Source organism: Carassius gibelio, chromosome B19 (assembly GCF_023724105.1).
Source record: "Carassius gibelio isolate Cgi1373 ecotype wild population from Czech Republic chromosome B19, carGib1.2-hapl.c, whole genome shotgun sequence".
Taxonomy (NCBI): domain Eukaryota; kingdom Metazoa; phylum Chordata; class Actinopteri; order Cypriniformes; family Cyprinidae; genus Carassius; species Carassius gibelio.
Window position 1 is genome coordinate 1,416,867 of NC_068414.1, and position 19,610 is coordinate 1,436,476.

At 48.2% G+C, this 19,610-nt stretch overlaps 24 non-coding genes across 24 annotated transcripts; all 24 read right to left on the minus strand.

Annotated features, from left to right (window-relative positions):
* Positions 1 to 971: 971 nt before the first annotated feature.
* Positions 972 to 1,043, minus strand: trnag-ucc (transfer RNA glycine (anticodon UCC)). Its single transcript has one exon. It is a non-coding gene; the product is annotated as a tRNA-Gly (tRNA).
* A 263-nt stretch (positions 1,044 to 1,306) lies between these two features.
* trnag-ucc (transfer RNA glycine (anticodon UCC)) lies at positions 1,307 to 1,378 on the minus strand. Its single transcript has one exon. It is a non-coding gene; the product is annotated as a tRNA-Gly (tRNA).
* A 285-nt stretch (positions 1,379 to 1,663) lies between these two features.
* On the minus strand, positions 1,664 to 1,778 carry LOC127980975 (U5 spliceosomal RNA). The gene has a single exon (XR_008159971.1). It is a non-coding gene; the product is annotated as a U5 spliceosomal RNA (small nuclear RNA).
* Positions 1,779 to 3,004: 1,226 nt separating this feature from the next.
* Positions 3,005 to 3,076, minus strand: trnag-ucc (transfer RNA glycine (anticodon UCC)). The gene has a single exon. It is a non-coding gene; the product is annotated as a tRNA-Gly (tRNA).
* A 625-nt stretch (positions 3,077 to 3,701) lies between these two features.
* On the minus strand, positions 3,702 to 3,816 carry LOC127980271 (U5 spliceosomal RNA). Its single transcript, XR_008159304.1, has one exon. It is a non-coding gene; the product is annotated as a U5 spliceosomal RNA (small nuclear RNA).
* Positions 3,817 to 5,042: 1,226 nt separating this feature from the next.
* Positions 5,043 to 5,114, minus strand: trnag-ucc (transfer RNA glycine (anticodon UCC)). The gene has a single exon. It is a non-coding gene; the product is annotated as a tRNA-Gly (tRNA).
* Positions 5,115 to 5,377: 263 nt separating this feature from the next.
* Positions 5,378 to 5,449, minus strand: trnag-ucc (transfer RNA glycine (anticodon UCC)). The gene has a single exon. It is a non-coding gene; the product is annotated as a tRNA-Gly (tRNA).
* Positions 5,450 to 5,734: 285 nt separating this feature from the next.
* On the minus strand, positions 5,735 to 5,849 carry LOC127980272 (U5 spliceosomal RNA). Its single transcript, XR_008159305.1, has one exon. It is a non-coding gene; the product is annotated as a U5 spliceosomal RNA (small nuclear RNA).
* Positions 5,850 to 8,036: 2,187 nt separating this feature from the next.
* On the minus strand, positions 8,037 to 8,108 carry trnag-ucc (transfer RNA glycine (anticodon UCC)). Its single transcript has one exon. It is a non-coding gene; the product is annotated as a tRNA-Gly (tRNA).
* Positions 8,109 to 8,371: 263 nt separating this feature from the next.
* Positions 8,372 to 8,443, minus strand: trnag-ucc (transfer RNA glycine (anticodon UCC)). Its single transcript has one exon. It is a non-coding gene; the product is annotated as a tRNA-Gly (tRNA).
* Positions 8,444 to 8,728: 285 nt separating this feature from the next.
* Positions 8,729 to 8,843, minus strand: LOC127980273 (U5 spliceosomal RNA). Its single transcript, XR_008159306.1, has one exon. It is a non-coding gene; the product is annotated as a U5 spliceosomal RNA (small nuclear RNA).
* Positions 8,844 to 10,067: 1,224 nt separating this feature from the next.
* trnag-ucc (transfer RNA glycine (anticodon UCC)) lies at positions 10,068 to 10,139 on the minus strand. The gene has a single exon. It is a non-coding gene; the product is annotated as a tRNA-Gly (tRNA).
* Positions 10,140 to 10,402: 263 nt separating this feature from the next.
* Positions 10,403 to 10,474, minus strand: trnag-ucc (transfer RNA glycine (anticodon UCC)). The gene has a single exon. It is a non-coding gene; the product is annotated as a tRNA-Gly (tRNA).
* A 285-nt stretch (positions 10,475 to 10,759) lies between these two features.
* Positions 10,760 to 10,874, minus strand: LOC127980976 (U5 spliceosomal RNA). The gene has a single exon (XR_008159972.1). It is a non-coding gene; the product is annotated as a U5 spliceosomal RNA (small nuclear RNA).
* Positions 10,875 to 12,098: 1,224 nt separating this feature from the next.
* trnag-ucc (transfer RNA glycine (anticodon UCC)) lies at positions 12,099 to 12,170 on the minus strand. Its single transcript has one exon. It is a non-coding gene; the product is annotated as a tRNA-Gly (tRNA).
* Positions 12,171 to 12,794: 624 nt separating this feature from the next.
* Positions 12,795 to 12,909, minus strand: LOC127980274 (U5 spliceosomal RNA). The gene has a single exon (XR_008159307.1). It is a non-coding gene; the product is annotated as a U5 spliceosomal RNA (small nuclear RNA).
* Positions 12,910 to 14,134: 1,225 nt separating this feature from the next.
* On the minus strand, positions 14,135 to 14,206 carry trnag-ucc (transfer RNA glycine (anticodon UCC)). The gene has a single exon. It is a non-coding gene; the product is annotated as a tRNA-Gly (tRNA).
* A 263-nt stretch (positions 14,207 to 14,469) lies between these two features.
* trnag-ucc (transfer RNA glycine (anticodon UCC)) lies at positions 14,470 to 14,541 on the minus strand. Its single transcript has one exon. It is a non-coding gene; the product is annotated as a tRNA-Gly (tRNA).
* A 285-nt stretch (positions 14,542 to 14,826) lies between these two features.
* On the minus strand, positions 14,827 to 14,941 carry LOC127980275 (U5 spliceosomal RNA). Its single transcript, XR_008159308.1, has one exon. It is a non-coding gene; the product is annotated as a U5 spliceosomal RNA (small nuclear RNA).
* A 1,569-nt stretch (positions 14,942 to 16,510) lies between these two features.
* trnag-ucc (transfer RNA glycine (anticodon UCC)) lies at positions 16,511 to 16,582 on the minus strand. The gene has a single exon. It is a non-coding gene; the product is annotated as a tRNA-Gly (tRNA).
* A 285-nt stretch (positions 16,583 to 16,867) lies between these two features.
* Positions 16,868 to 16,982, minus strand: LOC127980949 (U5 spliceosomal RNA). Its single transcript, XR_008159946.1, has one exon. It is a non-coding gene; the product is annotated as a U5 spliceosomal RNA (small nuclear RNA).
* A 1,224-nt stretch (positions 16,983 to 18,206) lies between these two features.
* On the minus strand, positions 18,207 to 18,278 carry trnag-ucc (transfer RNA glycine (anticodon UCC)). Its single transcript has one exon. It is a non-coding gene; the product is annotated as a tRNA-Gly (tRNA).
* A 271-nt stretch (positions 18,279 to 18,549) lies between these two features.
* trnag-ucc (transfer RNA glycine (anticodon UCC)) lies at positions 18,550 to 18,621 on the minus strand. Its single transcript has one exon. It is a non-coding gene; the product is annotated as a tRNA-Gly (tRNA).
* A 285-nt stretch (positions 18,622 to 18,906) lies between these two features.
* On the minus strand, positions 18,907 to 19,022 carry LOC127980136 (U5 spliceosomal RNA). Its single transcript, XR_008159173.1, has one exon. It is a non-coding gene; the product is annotated as a U5 spliceosomal RNA (small nuclear RNA).
* Between the last annotated feature and the right edge of the window lie 588 nt (positions 19,023 to 19,610).

The following is a 19,610-nucleotide window of genomic DNA, read 5'->3' on the forward strand; positions in this document are numbered from 1 at the left end:
AGAAATCCCTTATTCCGAGGTCACCGTAGCCACCAGATCCAGTCTGTATCCGCTTCAGTCACCCGGATCCAGTCCGTATCCAGAGAAGATGGTGGATCAACACCTAGAAAGGACCTCTATGGCCCAGAAACACAGCGGAGACCGTGACAACTAGATGAGCCGCAGATACAAATCCCCTGTAAAGACCACCTGGACAAGACCACAGGAAACAGATGATTCTTCTGCACAGTCTGACATTCCTGCAGCCTGGAGCTGATCTACTGGTTTCGTCTGACAAGGGGAGAACTGTCTCCCCGACTGAGCCTGGTTTCTCACCGGGTTTTTTCTCCATCTTTTCACCGATCGAGTTTTGGTTTCTTGCCTCTGTCGCCTCTGGCAGGCGGAGCTTGGGACACTTCATGTACAGAGATATCGTTGACTTGATTGCAAATTATTGCACAGATACTATTTAAAACTGAACTTAGCTGAATGATGTCATCAAAGAGTTCAATAACGAAATGCCTTTAACTGTCATTTTGCTTTTTGACGCACTGTGTTCCTAATTAATGTTGTTCAGTTGCATTGACGCAATACTTTTTGTTTAAAGCGCAATTTAAAAAAAAAAAAAAAAAAAAAGAGTCCAAACAATGACCCCTGCTACGGGTAGTGTTCCAAGTGTTATGCGACTTCAGCTAATGATGGGTCCATCAGAAATTTTACGGTGCTAGGGCTGGGTCTGCGTCAGAAGAAGCCATGCATTGTTTAGTTATGTCAGTGCAGTGCCATCGGTTGGGGGAGAAACGGCAGCATGCACGGCTCCTCGTTAGTATAGTGGACAGTATCTCCGCCTGTCACGCGGAAGACCGGGGTTCGATTCCCCGACGGGGAGAGCTGGTTCTTTTCGTCTTCCGAACGATCCATCCAAAATGTTTGGTTGGAGTCGCAGGTCACAGAAGGAGTTCTGCTTCGACGTCAGCCCGAGCCAAAGGACATGCGTTGGCCGGGAATCGAACCCGGGTCAACTGCTTGGAAGGCAGCTATGCTCACCACTATACCACCAACGCAGGTGGAAGTCAGCAGCTTTATTGACGCACTGTGTTCCTAATTAATGTTGTTCAGTTGCATTGACACAATACTTTTTGTTTAAAGCGCAATTTAAAAAAAAAAAAGAGTCCAAACAATGACCCCTGCTACGGGTAGTGTTGCAAGTGTTATGCGACTTCAGCTAATGATGGGTCCATCCGATATTATTCCATCCAAAAGTTTTGGGTGGAGGCACAGGTCACAGAGGGAGTTCTGCTTCGACGTCAGCCCGAGCCAAAGGACATGCGTTGGCCGGGAATCGAACCCGGGTCAACTGCTTGGAAGGCAGCTATGCTCACCACTATACCACCAACGCAGCAGGCATTCAGCAACTTGCGCCGTCAGTAAGAAGGCTCGAAGTGCACGAGTCGCCGATAGGGCTAGAGGAGCAGATGAGATCTTTGTTCGGACCCGTCACTAAAGAGAGCCTTCAAGAATTTGCATCCCGTCACGTACAAGAAAACGCTGCCTTCCCATCCGGCTAAATAAACACGAAGTGGTCAAACGCAGAGAGTGCCCATTCAGACGATGACCAGTGGCAAGCCCTCTCGCAGCATGCTGGCGGACGGTCAAACTGATTCTGCTCTTGACATTTCGATGTAGCTCTGCAGTGAGCAGAGCACCCAAAAATACAGGTCACACGCAAAAGTTCCCCTCCACGGAAATCTTTAGTAAAAGGCGAAAGATTTATGCGACAATGAAGAGAAACTCGAGCTGTGTCTCCAAACGCTCGGGCCTGTGCGCTGCCTCTGTTAAACTACTACGCTCGCCAAGGGTCATCAAGGGTGACAACGCCTGCCCACATGTGTTTCGTCAGCACCCCCCCCCCCCACTCCAAAACGGAGGAGTAAAACTCAAAAAAGTCCCCTCGGCCCACCAATAACCAAAAGCCCAATCAAGGCAATCTCTTTCTCATGCCTCTATCTGAAAAGTTGGATAAAATCTTATATGAAAAAAAAAGTCTTTTAAAGAAATCCCTTATTCCGAGGTCACCGTAGCCACCAGATCCAGTCTGTATCCGCTTCAGTCACCCGGATCCAGTCCGTATCCAGAGAAGATGGTGGATCAACACCTAGAAAGGACCTCTATGGCCCAGAAACACAGCGGAGACCGTGACAACTAGATGAGCCGCAGATACAAATCCCCTGTAAAGACCACCTGGACAAGACCACAGGAAACAGATGATTCTTCTGCACAGTCTGACATTCCTGCAGCCTGGAGCTGATCTACTGGTTTCGTCTGACAAGGGGAGAACTGTCTCCCCGACTGAGCCTGGTTTCTCACCGGGTTTTTTCTCCATCTTTTCACCGATCGAGTTTTGGTTTCTTGCCTCTGTCGCCTCTGGCAGGTGGAGCTTGGGACACTTCATGTACAGAGATATCGTTGACTTGATTGCAAATTATTGCACAGATACTATTTAAAACTGAACTTAGCTGAATGATGTCATCAAAGAGTTCAATAACGAAATGCCTTTAACTGTCATTTTGCTTTTTGACGCACTGTGTTCCTAATTAATGTTGTTCAGTTGCATTGACGCAATACTTTTTGTTTAAAGCGCAATTTAAAAAAAAAAAAAAAAAAAAAAAGAGTCCAAACAATGACCCCTGCTACGGGTAGTGTTCCAAGTGTTATGCGACTTCAGCTAATGATGGGTCCATCAGAAATTTTACGGTGCTAGGGCTGGGTCTGCGTCAGAAGAAGCCATGCATTGTTTAGTTATGTCAGTGCAGTGCCGTCGGTTGGGGGAGAAACGGCAGCATGCACGGCTCCTCGTTAGTATAGTGGACAGTATCTCCGCCTGTCACGCGGAAGACCGGGGTTCGATTCCCCGACGGGGAGAGCTGGTTCTTTTCGTCTTCCGAACGATCCATCCAAAATTTTTGGTTGGAGTCGCAGGTCACAGAAGGAGTTCTGCTTCGACGTCAGCCCGAGCCAAAGGACATGCGTTGGCCGGGAATCGAACCCGGGTCAACTGCTTGGAAGGCAGCTATGCTCACCACTATACCACCAACGCAGGTGGAAGTCAGCAGCTTTATTGACGCACTGTGTTCCTAATTAATGTTGTTCAGTTGCATTGACACAATACTTTTTGTTTAAAGCGCAATTTAAAAAAAAAAAAAAATAGAGTCCAAACAATGACCCCTGCTACGGGTAGTGTTGCAAGTGTTATGCGACTTCAGCTAATGATGGGTCCATCCGATATTATTCCATCCAAAAGTTTTGGGTGGAGGCACAGGTCACAGAGGGAGTTCTGCTTCGACGTCAGCCCGAGCCAAAGGACATGCGTTGGCCGGGAATCGAACCCGAGTCAACTGCTTGGAAGGCAGCTATGCTCACCACTATACCACCAACGCAGCAGGCATTCAGCAACTTGCGCCGTCAGTAAGAAGGCTCGAAGTGCACGAGTCGCCGATAGGGCTAGAGGAGCAGATGAGATCTTTGTTCGGACCCGTCACTAAAGAGAGCCTTCAAGAATTTGCATCCCGTCACGTACAAGAAAACGCTGCCTTCCCATCCGGCTAAATAAACACGAAGTGGTCAAACGCAGAGAGTGCCCATTCAGACGATGACCAGTGGCAAGCCCTCTCGCAGCATGCTGGCGGACGGTCAAACTGATTCTGCTCTTGACATTTCGATGTAGCTCTGCAGTGAGCAGAGCACCCAAAAATACAGGTCACTCGCAAAAGTTCCCCTCCACGGAAATCTTTAGTAAAAGGCGAAAGATTTATGCGACAATGAAGAGAAACTCGAGCTGTGTCTCCAAACGCTCGGGCCTGTGCGCTGCCTCTGTTAAACTACTACGCTCGCCAAGGGTCATCAAGGGTGACAACGCCTGCCCACATGTGTTTCGTCAGCACCCCCCCCCCCCCCACTCCAAAACGGAGGAGTAAAACTCAAAAAAGTCCCCTCGGCCCACCAATAACCAAAAGCCCAATCAAGGCAATCTCTTTCTCATGCCTCTATCTGAAAAGTTGGATAAAATCTTATATGAAAAAAAAAGTCTTTTAAAGAAATCCCTTATTCCGAGGTCACCGTAGCCACCAGATCCAGTCTGTATCCGCTTCAGTCACCCGGATCCAGTCCGTATCCAGAGAAGATGGTGGATCAACACCTAGAAAGGACCTCTATGGCCCAGAAACACAGCGGAGACCGTGACAACTAGATGAGCCGCAGATACAAATCCCCTGTAAAGACCACCTGGACAAGACCACAGGAAACAGATGATTCTTCTGCACAGTCTGACATTCCTGCAGCCTGGAGCTGATCTACTGGTTTCGTCTGACAAGGGGAGAACTGTCTCCCCGACTGAGCCTGGTTTCTCACTGGGTTTTTTCTCCATCTTTTCACCGATCGAGTTTTGGTTTCTTGCCTCTGTCGCCTCTGGCAGGCGGAGCTTGGGACACTTCATGTACAGAGATATCGTTGACTTGATTGCAAATTATTGCACAGATACTATTTAAAACTGAACTTAGCTGAATGATGTCATCAAAGAGTTCAATAACGAAATGCCTTTAACTGTCATTTTGCTTTTTGACGCACTGTGTTCCTAATTAATGTTGTTCAGTTGCATTGACGCAATACTTTTTGTTTAAAGCGCAATTTAAAAAAAAAAAAAAAAAAAAAGAGTCCAAACAATGACCCCTGCTACGGGTAGTGTTCCAAGTGTTATGCGACTTCAGCTAATGATGGGTCCATCAGAAATTTTACGGTGCTAGGGCTGGGTCTGCGTCAGAAGAAGCCATGCATTGTTTAGTTATGTCAGTGCAGTGCCATCGGTTGGGGGAGAAACGGCAGCATGCACGGCTCCTCGTTAGTATAGTGGACAGTATCTCCGCCTGTCACGCGGAAGACCGGGGTTCGATTCCCCGACGGGGAGAGCTGGTTCTTTTCGTCTTCCGAACGATCCATCCAAAATGTTTGGTTGGAGTCGCAGGTCACAGAAGGAGTTCTGCTTCGACGTCAGCCCGAGCCAAAGGACATGCGTTGGCCGGGAATCGAACCCGGGTCAACTGCTTGGAAGGCAGCTATGCTCACCACTATACCACCAACGCAGGTGGAAGTCAGCAGCTTTATTGACGCACTGTGTTCCTAATTAATGTTGTTCAGTTGCATTGACACAATACTTTTTGTTTAAAGCGCAATTTAAAAAAAAAAAAGAGTCCAAACAATGACCCCTGCTACGGGTAGTGTTGCAAGTGTTATGCGACTTCAGCTAATGATGGGTCCATCCGATATTATTCCATCCAAAAGTTTTGGGTGGAGGCACAGGTCACAGAGGGAGTTCTGCTTCGACGTCAGCCCGAGCCAAAGGACATGCGTTGGCCGGGAATCGAACCCGGGTCAACTGCTTGGAAGGCAGCTATGCTCACCACTATACCACCAACGCAGCAGGCATTCAGCAACTTGCGCCGTCAGTAAGAAGGCTCGAAGTGCACGAGTCGCCGATAGGGCTAGAGGAGCAGATGAGATCTTTGTTCGGACCCGTCACTAAAGAGAGCCTTCAAGAATTTGCATCCCGTCACGTACAAGAAAACGCTGCCTTCCCATCCGGCTAAATAAACACGAAGTGGTCAAACGCAGAGAGTGCCCATTCAGACGATGACCAGTGGCAAGCCCTCTCGCAGCATGCTGGCGGACGGTCAAACTGATTCTGCTCTTGACATTTCGATGTAGCTCTGCAGTGAGCAGAGCACCCAAAAATACAGGTCACTCGCAAAAGTTCCCCTCCACGGAAATCTTTAGTAAAAGGCGAAAGATTTATGCGACAATGAAGAGAAACTCGAGCTGTGTCTCCAAACGCTCGGGCCTGTGCGCTGCCTCTGTTAAACTACTACGCTCGCCAAGGGTCATCAAGGGTGACAACGCCTGCCCACATGTGTTTCGTCAGCACCCCCCCCCCCCACTCCAAAACGGAGGAGTAAAACTCAAAAAAGTCCCCTCGGCCCACCAATAACCAAAAGCCCAATCAAGGCAATCTCTTTCTCATGCCTCTATCTGAAAAGTTGGATAAAATCTTATATGAAAAAAAAAGTCTTTTAAAGAAATCCCTTATTCCGAGGTCACCGTAGCCACCAGATCCAGTCTGTATCCGCTTCAGTCACCCGGATCCAGTCCGTATCCAGAGAAGATGGTGGATCAACACCTAGAAAGGACCTCTATGGCCCAGAAACACAGCGGAGACCGTGACAACTAGATGAGCCGCAGATACAAATCCCCTGTAAAGACCACCTGGACAAGACCACAGGAAACAGATGATTCTTCTGCACAGTCTGACATTCCTGCAGCCTGGAGCTGATCTACTGGTTTCGTCTGACAAGGGGAGAACTGTCTCCCCGACTGAGCCTGGTTTCTCACCGGGTTTTTTCTCCATCTTTTCACCGATCGAGTTTTGGTTTCTTGCCTCTGTCGCCTCTGGCAGGCGGAGCTTGGGACACTTCATGTACAGAGATATCGTTGACTTGATTGCAAATTATTGCACAGATACTATTTAAAACTGAACTTAGCTGAATGATGTCATCAAAGAGTTCAATAACGAAATGCCTTTAACTGTCATTTTGCTTTTTGACGCACTGTGTTCCTAATTAATGTTGTTCAGTTGCATTGACGCAATACTTTTTGTTTAAAGCGCAATTTAAAAAAAAAAAAAAAAAAAAAAAGAGTCCAAACAATGACCCCTGCTACGGGTAGTGTTCCAAGTGTTATGCGACTTCAGCTAATGATGGGTCCATCAGAAATTTTACGGTGCTAGGGCTGGGTCTGCGTCAGAAGAAGCCATGCATTGTTTAGTTATGTCAGTGCAGTGCCGTCGGTTGGGGGAGAAACGGCAGCATGCACGGCTCCTCGTTAGTATAGTGGACAGTATCTCCGCCTGTCACGCGGAAGACCGGGGTTCGATTCCCCGACGGGGAGAGCTGGTTCTTTTCGTCTTCCGAACGATCCATCCAAAATTTTTGGTTGGAGTCGCAGGTCACAGAAGGAGTTCTGCTTCGACGTCAGCCCGAGCCAAAGGACATGCGTTGGCCGGGAATCGAACCCGGGTCAACTGCTTGGAAGGCAGCTATGCTCACCACTATACCATCTTCCAGAGAAGATGGTGGATCAACACCTAGAAAGGACCTCTATGGCCCAGAAACACAGCGGAGACCGTGACAACTAGATGAGCCGCAGATACAAATCCCCTGTAAAGACCACCTGGACAAGACCACAGGAAACAGATGATTCTTCTGCACAGTCTGACATTCCTGCAGCCTGGAGCTGATCTACTGGTTTCGTCTGACAAGGGGAGAACTGTCTCCCCGACTGAGCCTGGTTTCTCACCGGGTTTTTTCTCCATCTTTTCACCGATCGAGTTTTGGTTTCTTGCCTCTGTCGCCTCTGGCAGGCGGAGCTTGGGACACTTCATGTACAGAGATATCGTTGACTTGATTGCAAATTATTGCACAGATACTATTTAAAACTGAACTTAGCTGAATGATGTCATCAAAGAGTTCAATAACGAAATGCCTTTAACTGTCATTTTGCTTTTTGACGCACTGTGTTCCTAATTAATGTTGTTCAGTTGCATTGACGCAATACTTTTTGTTTAAAGCGCAATTTAAAAAAAAAAAAAAAAAAAAAGAGTCCAAACAATGACCCCTGCTACGGGTAGTGTTCCAAGTGTTATGCGACTTCAGCTAATGATGGGTCCATCAGAAATTTTACGGTGCTAGGGCTGGGTCTGCGTCAGAAGAAGCCATGCATTGTTTAGTTATGTCAGTGCAGTGCCATCGGTTGGGGGAGAAACGGCAGCATGCACGGCTCCTCGTTAGTATAGTGGACAGTATCTCCGCCTGTCACGCGGAAGACCGGGGTTCGATTCCCCGACGGGGAGAGCTGGTTCTTTTCGTCTTCCGAACGATCCATCCAAAATGTTTGGTTGGAGTCGCAGGTCACAGAAGGAGTTCTGCTTCGACGTCAGCCCGAGCCAAAGGACATGCGTTGGCCGGGAATCGAACCCGGGTCAACTGCTTGGAAGGCAGCTATGCTCACCACTATACCACCAACGCAGGTGGAAGTCAGCAGCTTTATTGACGCACTGTGTTCCTAATTAATGTTGTTCAGTTGCATTGACACAATACTTTTTGTTTAAAGCGCAATTTAAAAAAAAAAAAGAGTCCAAACAATGACCCCTGCTACGGGTAGTGTTGCAAGTGTTATGCGACTTCAGCTAATGATGGGTCCATCCGATATTATTCCATCCAAAAGTTTTGGGTGGAGGCACAGGTCACAGAGGGAGTTCTGCTTCGACGTCAGCCCGAGCCAAAGGACATGCGTTGGCCGGGAATCGAACCCGGGTCAACTGCTTGGAAGGCAGCTATGCTCACCACTATACCACCAACGCAGCAGGCATTCAGCAACTTGCGCCGTCAGTAAGAAGGCTCGAAGTGCACGAGTCGCCGATAGGGCTAGAGGAGCAGATGAGATCTTTGTTCGGACCCGTCACTAAAGAGAGCCTTCAAGAATTTGCATCCCGTCACGTACAAGAAAACGCTGCCTTCCCATCCGGCTAAATAAACACGAAGTGGTCAAACGCAGAGAGTGCCCATTCAGACGATGACCAGTGGCAAGCCCTCTCGCAGCATGCTGGCGGACGGTCAAACTGATTCTGCTCTTGACATTTCGATGTAGCTCTGCAGTGAGCAGAGCACCCAAAAATACAGGTCACTCGCAAAAGTTCCCCTCCACGGAAATCTTTAGTAAAAGGCGAAAGATTTATGCGACAATGAAGAGAAACTCGAGCTGTGTCTCCAAACGCTCGGGCCTGTGCGCTGCCTCTGTTAAACTACTACGCTCGCCAAGGGTCATCAAGGGTGACAACGCCTGCCCACATGTGTTTCGTCAGCACCCCCCCCCCCCACTCCAAAACGGAGGAGTAAAACTCAAAAAAGTCCCCTCGGCCCACCAATAACCAAAAGCCCAATCAAGGCAATCTCTTTCTCATGCCTCTATCTGAAAAGTTGGATAAAATCTTATATGAAAAAAAAAGTCTTTTAAAGAAATCCCTTATTCCGAGGTCACCGTAGCCACCAGATCCAGTCTGTATCCGCTTCAGTCACCCGGATCCAGTCCGTATCCAGAGAAGATGGTGGATCAACACCTAGAAAGGACCTCTATGGCCCAGAAACACAGCGGAGACCGTGACAACTAGATGAGCCGCAGATACAAATCCCCTGTAAAGACCACCTGGACAAGACCACAGGAAACAGATGATTCTTCTGCACAGTCTGACATTCCTGCAGCCTGGAGCTGATCTACTGGTTTCGTCTGACAAGGGGAGAACTGTCTCCCCGACTGAGCCTGGTTTCTCACCGGGTTTTTTCTCCATCTTTTCACCGATCGAGTTTTGGTTTCTTGCCTCTGTCGCCTCTGGCAGGCGGAGCTTGGGACACTTCATGTACAGAGATATCGTTGACTTGATTGCAAATTATTGCACAGATACTATTTAAAACTGAACTTAGCTGAATGATGTCATCAAAGAGTTCAATAACGAAATGCCTTTAACTGTCATTTTGCTTTTTGACGCACTGTGTTCCTAATTAATGTTGTTCAGTTGCATTGACGCAATACTTTTTGTTTAAAGCGCAATTTAAAAAAAAAAAAAAAAAAAAAGAGTCCAAACAATGACCCCTGCTACGGGTAGTGTTCCAAGTGTTATGCGACTTCAGCTAATGATGGGTCCATCAGAAATTTTACGGTGCTAGGGCTGGGTCTGCGTCAGAAGAAGCCATGCATTGTTTAGTTATGTCAGTGCAGTGCCATCGGTTGGGGGAGAAACGGCAGCATGCACGGCTCCTCGTTAGTATAGTGGACAGTATCTCCGCCTGTCACGCGGAAGACCGGGGTTCGATTCCCCGACGGGGAGAGCTGGTTCTTTTCGTCTTCCGAACGATCCATCCAAAATGTTTGGTTGGAGTCGCAGGTCACAGAAGGAGTTCTGCTTCGACGTCAGCCCGAGCCAAAGGACATGCGTTGGCCGGGAATCGAACCCGGGTCAACTGCTTGGAAGGCAGCTATGCTCACCACTATACCACCAACGCAGGTGGAAGTCAGCAGCTTTATTGACGCACTGTGTTCCTAATTAATGTTGTTCAGTTGCATTGACACAATACTTTTTGTTTAAAGCGCAATTTAAAAAAAAAAAAGAGTCCAAACAATGACCCCTGCTACGGGTAGTGTTGCAAGTGTTATGCGACTTCAGCTAATGATGGGTCCATCCGATATTATTCCATCCAAAAGTTTTGGGTGGAGGCACAGGTCACAGAGGGAGTTCTGCTTCGACGTCAGCCCGAGCCAAAGGACATGCGTTGGCCGGGAATCGAACCCGGGTCAACTGCTTGGAAGGCAGCTATGCTCACCACTATACCACCAACGCAGCAGGCATTCAGCAACTTGCGCCGTCAGTAAGAAGGCTCGAAGTGCACGAGTCGCCGATAGGGCTAGAGGAGCAGATGAGATCTTTGTTCGGACCCGTCACTAAAGAGAGCCTTCAAGAATTTGCATCCCGTCACGTACAAGAAAACGCTGCCTTCCCATCCGGCTAAATAAACACGAAGTGGTCAAACGCAGAGAGTGCCCATTCAGACGATGACCAGTGGCAAGCCCTCTCGCAGCATGCTGGCGGACGGTCAAACTGATTCTGCTCTTGACATTTCGATGTAGCTCTGCAGTGAGCAGAGCACCCAAAAATACAGGTCACACGCAAAAGTTCCCCTCCACGGAAATCTTTAGTAAAAGGCGAAAGATTTATGCGACAATGAAGAGAAACTCGAGCTGTGTCTCCAAACGCTCGGGCCTGTGCGCTGCCTCTGTTAAACTACTACGCTCGCCAAGGGTCATCAAGGGTGACAACGCCTGCCCACATGTGTTTCGTCAGCACCCCCCCCCCACTCCAAAACGGAGGAGTAAAACTCAAAAAAGTCCCCTCGGCCCACCAATAACCAAAAGCCCAATCAAGGCAATCTCTTTCTCATGCCTCTATCTGAAAAGTTGGATAAAATCTTATATGAAAAAAAAAGTCTTTTAAAGAAATCCCTTATTCCGAGGTCACCGTAGCCACCAGATCCAGTCTGTATCCGCTTCAGTCACCCGGATCCAGTCCGTATCCAGAGAAGATGGTGGATCAACACCTAGAAAGGACCTCTATGGCCCAGAAACACAGCGGAGACCGTGACAACTAGATGAGCCGCAGATACAAATCCCCTGTAAAGACCACCTGGACAAGACCACAGGAAACAGATGATTCTTCTGCACAGTCTGACATTCCTGCAGCCTGGAGCTGATCTACTGGTTTCGTCTGACAAGGGGAGAACTGTCTCCCCGACTGAGCCTGGTTTCTCACCGGGTTTTTTCTCCATCTTTTCACCGATCGAGTTTTGGTTTCTTGCCTCTGTCGCCTCTGGCAGGCGGAGCTTGGGACACTTCATGTACAGAGATATCGTTGACTTGATTGCAAATTATTGCACAGATACTATTTAAAACTGAACTTAGCTGAATGATGTCATCAAAGAGTTCAATAACGAAATGCCTTTAACTGTCATTTTGCTTTTTGACGCACTGTGTTCCTAATTAATGTTGTTCAGTTGCATTGACGCAATACTTTTTGTTTAAAGCGCAATTTAAAAAAAAAAAAAAAAAAAAAAAGAGTCCAAACAATGACCCCTGCTACGGGTAGTGTTCCAAGTGTTATGCGACTTCAGCTAATGATGGGTCCATCAGAAATTTTACGGTGCTAGGGCTGGGTCTGCGTCAGAAGAAGCCATGCATTGTTTAGTTATGTCAGTGCAGTGCCGTCGGTTGGGGGAGAAACGGCAGCATGCACGGCTCCTCGTTAGTATAGTGGACAGTATCTCCGCCTGTCACGCGGAAGACCGGGGTTCGATTCCCCGACGGGGAGAGCTGGTTCTTTTCGTCTTCCGAACGATCCATCCAAAATTTTTGGTTGGAGTCGCAGGTCACAGAAGGAGTTCTGCTTCGACGTCAGCCCGAGCCAAAGGACATGCGTTGGCCGGGAATCGAACCCGGGTCAACTGCTTGGAAGGCAGCTATGCTCACCACTATACCACCAACGCAGGTGGAAGTCAGCAGCTTTATTGACGCACTGTGTTCCTAATTAATGTTGTTCAGTTGCATTGACACAATACTTTTTGTTTAAAGCGCAATTTAAAAAAAAAAAAAATAGAGTCCAAACAATGACCCCTGCTACGGGTAGTGTTGCAAGTGTTATGCGACTTCAGCTAATGATGGGTCCATCCGATATTATTCCATCCAAAAGTTTTGGGTGGAGGCACAGGTCACAGAGGGAGTTCTGCTTCGACGTCAGCCCGAGCCAAAGGACATGCGTTGGCCGGGAATCGAACCCGAGTCAACTGCTTGGAAGGCAGCTATGCTCACCACTATACCACCAACGCAGCAGGCATTCAGCAACTTGCGCCGTCAGTAAGAAGGCTCGAAGTGCACGAGTCGCCGATAGGGCTAGAGGAGCAGATGAGATCTTTGTTCGGACCCGTCACTAAAGAGAGCCTTCAAGAATTTGCATCCCGTCACGTACAAGAAAACGCTGCCTTCCCATCCGGCTAAATAAACACGAAGTGGTCAAACGCAGAGAGTGCCCATTCAGACGATGACCAGTGGCAAGCCCTCTCGCAGCATGCTGGCGGACGGTCAAACTGATTCTGCTCTTGACATTTCGATGTAGCTCTGCAGTGAGCAGAGCACCCAAAAATACAGGTCACTCGCAAAAGTTCCCCTCCACGGAAATCTTTAGTAAAAGGCGAAAGATTTATGCGACAATGAAGAGAAACTCGAGCTGTGTCTCCAAACGCTCGGGCCTGTGCGCTGCCTCTGTTAAACTACTACGCTCGCCAAGGGTCATCAAGGGTGACAACGCCTGCCCACATGTGTTTCGTCAGCACCCCCCCCCCCCCACTCCAAAACGGAGGAGTAAAACTCAAAAAAGTCCCCTCGGCCCACCAATAACCAAAAGCCCAATCAAGGCAATCTCTTTCTCATGCCTCTATCTGAAAAGTTGGATAAAATCTTATATGAAAAAAAAAGTCTTTTAAAGAAATCCCTTATTCCGAGGTCACCGTAGCCACCAGATCCAGTCTGTATCCGCTTCAGTCACCCGGATCCAGTCCGTATCCAGAGAAGATGGTGGATCAACACCTAGAAAGGACCTCTATGGCCCAGAAACACAGCGGAGACCGTGACAACTAGATGAGCCGCAGATACAAATCCCCTGTAAAGACCACCTGGACAAGACCACAGGAAACAGATGATTCTTCTGCACAGTCTGACATTCCTGCAGCCTGGAGCTGATCTACTGGTTTCGTCTGACAAGGGGAGAACTGTCTCCCCGACTGAGCCTGGTTTCTCACTGGGTTTTTTCTCCATCTTTTCACCGATCGAGTTTTGGTTTCTTGCCTCTGTCGCCTCTGGCAGGCGGAGCTTGGGACACTTCATGTACAGAGATATCGTTGACTTGATTGCAAATTATTGCACAGATACTATTTAAAACTGAACTTAGCTGAATGATGTCATCAAAGAGTTCAATAACGAAATGCCTTTAACTGTCATTTTGCTTTTTGACGCACTGTGTTCCTAATTAATGTTGTTCAGTTGCATTGACGCAATACTTTTTGTTTAAAGCGCAATTTAAAAAAAAAAAAAAAAAAAAAGAGTCCAAACAATGACCCCTGCTACGGGTAGTGTTCCAAGTGTTATGCGACTTCAGCTAATGATGGGTCCATCAGAAATTTTACGGTGCTAGGGCTGGGTCTGCGTCAGAAGAAGCCATGCATTGTTTAGTTATGTCAGTGCAGTGCCATCGGTTGGGGGAGAAACGGCAGCATGCACGGCTCCTCGTTAGTATAGTGGACAGTATCTCCGCCTGTCACGCGGAAGACCGGGGTTCGATTCCCCGACGGGGAGAGCTGGTTCTTTTCGTCTTCCGAACGATCCATCCAAAATGTTTGGTTGGAGTCGCAGGTCACAGAAGGAGTTCTGCTTCGACGTCAGCCCGAGCCAAAGGACATGCGTTGGCCGGGAATCGAACCCGGGTCAACTGCTTGGAAGGCAGCTATGCTCACCACTATACCACCAACGCAGGTGGAAGTCAGCAGCTTTATTGACGCACTGTGTTCCTAATTAATGTTGTTCAGTTGCATTGACACAATACTTTTTGTTTAAAGCGCAATTTAAAAAAAAAAAAGAGTCCAAACAATGACCCCTGCTACGGGTAGTGTTGCAAGTGTTATGCGACTTCAGCTAATGATGGGTCCATCCGATATTATTCCATCCAAAAGTTTTGGGTGGAGGCACAGGTCACAGAGGGAGTTCTGCTTCGACGTCAGCCCGAGCCAAAGGACATGCGTTGGCCGGGAATCGAACCCGGGTCAACTGCTTGGAAGGCAGCTATGCTCACCACTATACCACCAACGCAGCAGGCATTCAGCAACTTGCGCCGTCAGTAAGAAGGCTCGAAGTGCACGAGTCGCCGATAGGGCTAGAGGAGCAGATGAGATCTTTGTTCGGACCCGTCACTAAAGAGAGCCTTCAAGAATTTGCATCCCGTCACGTACAAGAAAACGCTGCCTTCCCATCCGGCTAAATAAACACGAAGTGGTCAAACGCAGAGAGTGCCCATTCAGACGATGACCAGTGGCAAGCCCTCTCGCAGCATGCTGGCGGACGGTCAAACTGATTCTGCTCTTGACATTTCGATGTAGCTCTGCAGTGAGCAGAGCACCCAAAAATACAGGTCACTCGCAAAAGTTCCCCTCCACGGAAATCTTTAGTAAAAGGCGAAAGATTTATGCGACAATGAAGAGAAACTCGAGCTGTGTCTCCAAACGCTCGGGCCTGTGCGCTGCCTCTGTTAAACTACTACGCTCGCCAAGGGTCATCAAGGGTGACAACGCCTGCCCACATGTGTTTCGTCAGCACCCCCCCCCCCCACTCCAAAACGGAGGAGTAAAACTCAAAAAAGTCCCCTCGGCCCACCAATAACCAAAAGCCCAATCAAGGCAATCTCTTTCTCATGCCTCTATCTGAAAAGTTGGATAAAATCTTATATGAAAAAAAAAGTCTTTTAAAGAAATCCCTTATTCCGAGGTCACCGTAGCCACCAGATCCAGTCTGTATCCGCTTCAGTCACCCGGATCCAGTCCGTATCCAGAGAAGATGGTGGATCAACACCTAGAAAGGACCTCTATGGCCCAGAAACACAGCGGAGACCGTGACAACTAGATGAGCCGCAGATACAAATCCCCTGTAAAGACCACCTGGACAAGACCACAGGAAACAGATGATTCTTCTGCACAGTCTGACATTCCTGCAGCCTGGAGCTGATCTACTGGTTTCGTCTGACAAGGGGAGAACTGTCTCCCCGACTGAGCCTGGTTTCTCACCGGGTTTTTTCTCCATCTTTTCACCGATCGAGTTTTGGTTTCTTGCCTCTGTCGCCTCTGGCAGGCGGAGCTTGGGACACTTCATGTACAGAGATATCGTTGACTTGATTGCAAATTATTGCACAGATACTATTTAAAACTGAACTTAGCTGAATGATGTCATCAAAGAGTTCAATAACGAAATGCCTTTAACTGTCATTTTGCTTTTTGACGCACTGTGTTCCTAATTAATGTTGTTCAGTTGCATTGACGCAATACTTTTTGTTTAAAGCGCAATTTAAAAAAAAAAAAAAAAAAAAAAAGAGTCCAAACAATGACCCCTGCTACGGGTAGTGTTCCAAGTGTTATGCGACTTCAGCTAATGATGGGTCCATCAGAAATTTTACGGTGCTAGGGCTGGGTCTGCGTCAGAAGAAGCCATGCATTGTTTAGTTATGTCAGTGCAGTGCCGTCGGTTGGGGGAGAAACGGCAGCATGCACGGCTCCTCGTTAGTATAGTGGACAGTATCTCCGCCTGTCACGCGGAAGACCGGGGTTCGATTCACCGACGGGGAGAGCTGGTTCTTTTCGTCTTCCGAACGATCCATCCAAAATTTTTGGTTGGAGTCGCAGGTCACAGAAGGAGTTCTGCTTCGACGTCAGCCCGAGCCAAAGGACATGCGTTGGCCGGGAATCGAACCCGGGTCAACTGCTTGGAAGGCAGCTATGCTCACCACTATACCACCAACACAGGTGGAAGTCAGCAGCTTTATTGACGCACTGTGTTCCTAATTAATGTTGTTCAGTTGCATTGACACAATACTTTTTGTTTAAAGCGCAATTTAAAAAAAAAAAAAAAAAAAAGAGTCCAAACAATGACCCCTGCTACGGGTAGTGTTGCAAGTGTTATGCGACTTCAGCTAATGATGGGTCCATCCGATATTATTCCATCCAAAAGTTTTGGGTGGAGGCACAGGTCACAGAGGGAGTTCTGCTTCGACGTCAGCCCGAGCCAAAGGACATGCGTTGGCCGGGAATCGAACCCGGGTCAACTGCTTGGAAGGCAGCTATGCTCACCACTATACCACCAACGCAGCAGGCATTCAGCAACTTGCGCCGTCAGTAAGAAGGCTCGAAGTGCACGAGTCGCCGATAGGGCTAGAGGAGCAGATGAGATCTTTGTTCGGACCCGTCACTAAAGAGAGCCTTCAAGAATTTGCATCCCGTCACGTACAAGAAAACGCTGCCTTCCCATCCGGCTAAATAAACACGAAGTGGTCAAACGCAGAGAGTGCCCATTCAGACGATGACCAGTGGCAAGCCCTCTCGCAGCATGCTGGCGGACGGTCAAACTGATTCTGCTCTTGACATTTCGATGTAGCTCTGCAGTGAGCAGAGCACCCAAAAATACAGGTCACTCGCAAAAGTTCCCCTCCACGGAAATCTTTAGTAAAAGGCGAAAGATTTATGCAACAATGAAGAGAAACTCGAGCTGTGTCTCCAAACGCTCGGGCCTGTGCGCTGCCTCTGTTAAACTACTACGCTCGCCAAGGGTCATCAAGGGTGACAACGCCTGCCCACATGTGTTTCTTCAGCACCCCCCCCCCCACTCCAAAACGGAGGAGTAAAACTCAAAAAAGTCCCCTCGGCCCACCAATAACCAAAAGCCCAATCAAGGCAATCTCTTTCTCATGCCTCTATCTGAAAAGTTGGATAAAATCTTATATGAAAAAAAAAGTCTTTTAAAGAAATCCCTTATTCCGAGGTCACCGTAGCCACCAGATCCAGTCTGTATCCGCTTCAGTCACCCGGATCCAGTCCGTATCCAGAGAAGATGGTGGATCAACACCTAGAAAGGACCTCTATGGCCCAGAAACACAGCGGAGACCGTGACAACTAGATGAGCCGCAGATACAAATCCCCTGTAAAGACCACCTGGACAAGACCACAGGAAACAGATGATTCTTCTGCACAGTCTGACATTCCTGCAGCCTGGAGCTGATCTACTGGTTTCGTCTGACAAGGGGAGAACTGTCTCCCCGACTGAGCCTGGTTTCTCACCGGGTTTTTTCTCCATCTTTTCACCGATCGAGTTTTGGTTTCTTGCCTCTGTCGCCTCTGGCAGGCGGAGCTTGGGACACTTCATGTACAGAGATATCGTTGACTTGATTGCAAATTATTGCACAGATACTATTTAAAACTGAACTTAGCTGAATGATGTCATCAAAGAGTTCAATAACGAAATGCCTTTAACTGTCATTTTGCTTTTTGACGCACTGTGTTCCTAATTAATGTTGTTCAGTTGCATTGACGCAATACTTTTTGTTTAAAGCGCAATTTAAAAAAAAAAAAAAAAAAAAAAGAGTCCAAACAATGACCCCTGCTACGGGTAGTGTTCCAAGTGTTATGCGACTTCAGCTAATGATGGGTCCATCAGAAATTTTACGGTGCTAGGGCTGGGTCTGCGTCAGAAGAAGCCATGCATTGTTTAGTTATGTCAGTGCAGTGCCATCGGTTGGGGGAGAAACGGCAGCATGCACGGCTCCTCGTTAGTATAGTGGACAGTATCTCCGCCTGTCACGCGGAAGACCGGGGTTCGATTCCCCGACGGGGAGAGCTGGTTCTTTTCGTCTTCCGAACGATCCATCCAAAATGTTTGGTTGGAGTCGCAGGTCACAGAAGGAGTTCTGCTTCGACGTCAGCCCGAGCCAAAGGACATGCGTTGGCCGGGAATCGAACCCGGGTCAACTGCTTGGAAGGCAGCTATGCTCACCACTATACCACCAACGCAGGTGGAAGTCAGCAGCTTTATTGACGCACTGTGTTCCTAATTAATGTTGTTCAGTTGCATTGACACAATACTTTTTGTTTAAAGCGCAATTTAAAAAAAAAAAAAAAAAAAGAGTCCAAACAATGACCCCTGCTACGGGTAGTGTTGCAAGTGTTATGCGACTTCAGCTAATGATGGGTCCATCCGATTATTATTCCATCCAAGAGTTTTGGGTGGAGGCACAGGTCACAGAGGGAGTTCTGCTTCGACGTCAGCCTGAGCCAAAGGACATGCGTTGGCCGGGAATCGAACCCGGGTCAACTGCTTGGAAGGCAGCTATGCTCACCACTATACCACCAACGCAGCAGGCATTCAGCAACTTGCGCCGTCACTAAGAAGGCTCGAAGTGCACGAGTCGCCGATAGGGCTAGAGGAGCAGATGAGATCTTTGTGTGGACCCGTCACTAAAGAGAGCCTTCAAGAATTTGCATCCCGTCACGTACAAGAAAACGCTGCCTTCCCATCCGGCTAAATAAACACGAAGTGGTCAAACGCAGAGAGTGCCCATTCAGACGATGACCAGTGGCAAGCCCTCTCGCAGCATGCTGGCGGACGGTCAAACTGATTCTGCTCTTGACATTTCGATGTAGCTCTGCAGTGAGCAGAGCACCCAAAAATACAGGTCACTCACAAAAGTTCCCCTCCACGGAAATCTTTAGTAAAAGGCGAAAGATTTATGCGACAATGAAGAGAAACTCGAGCTGTGTCTCCAAACGCTCGGGCCTGTGCGCTGCCTCTGTTAAACTACTACGCTCGCCAAGGGTCATCAAGGGTGACAACGCCTGCCCACATGTGTTTCGTCAGCACCCCCCCCCCCACTCCAAAACGGAGGAGTAAAACTCAAAAAAGTCCCCTCGGCCCACCAATAACCAAAAGCCCAATCAAGGCAATCTCTTTCTCATGCCTCTATCTGAAAAGTTGGATAAAATCTTATATGAAAAAAAAAAGTCTTTTAAAGAAATCCCTTATTCCGAGGTCACCGTAGCCACCAGATCCAGTCTGTAACCGCTTCAGTCACCCGGATCCAGTCCGTATCCAGAGAAGATGGTGTATCAACACCTAGAAAGGACCTCTATGGCCCAGAAACACAGCGGAGACCGTGACAACTAGATGAGCCGCAGATACAAATCCCCTGTAAAGACCACAGGAAACAGATGATTCTTCTGCACAGTCTGACATTCCTGCAGCCTGGAGCTGATCTACTGGTTTCGTCTGACAAGGGGAGAACTGTCTCCCCGACTGAGCCTGGTTTCTCACCGGGTTTTTTCTCCATCTTTTCACCGATCGAGTTT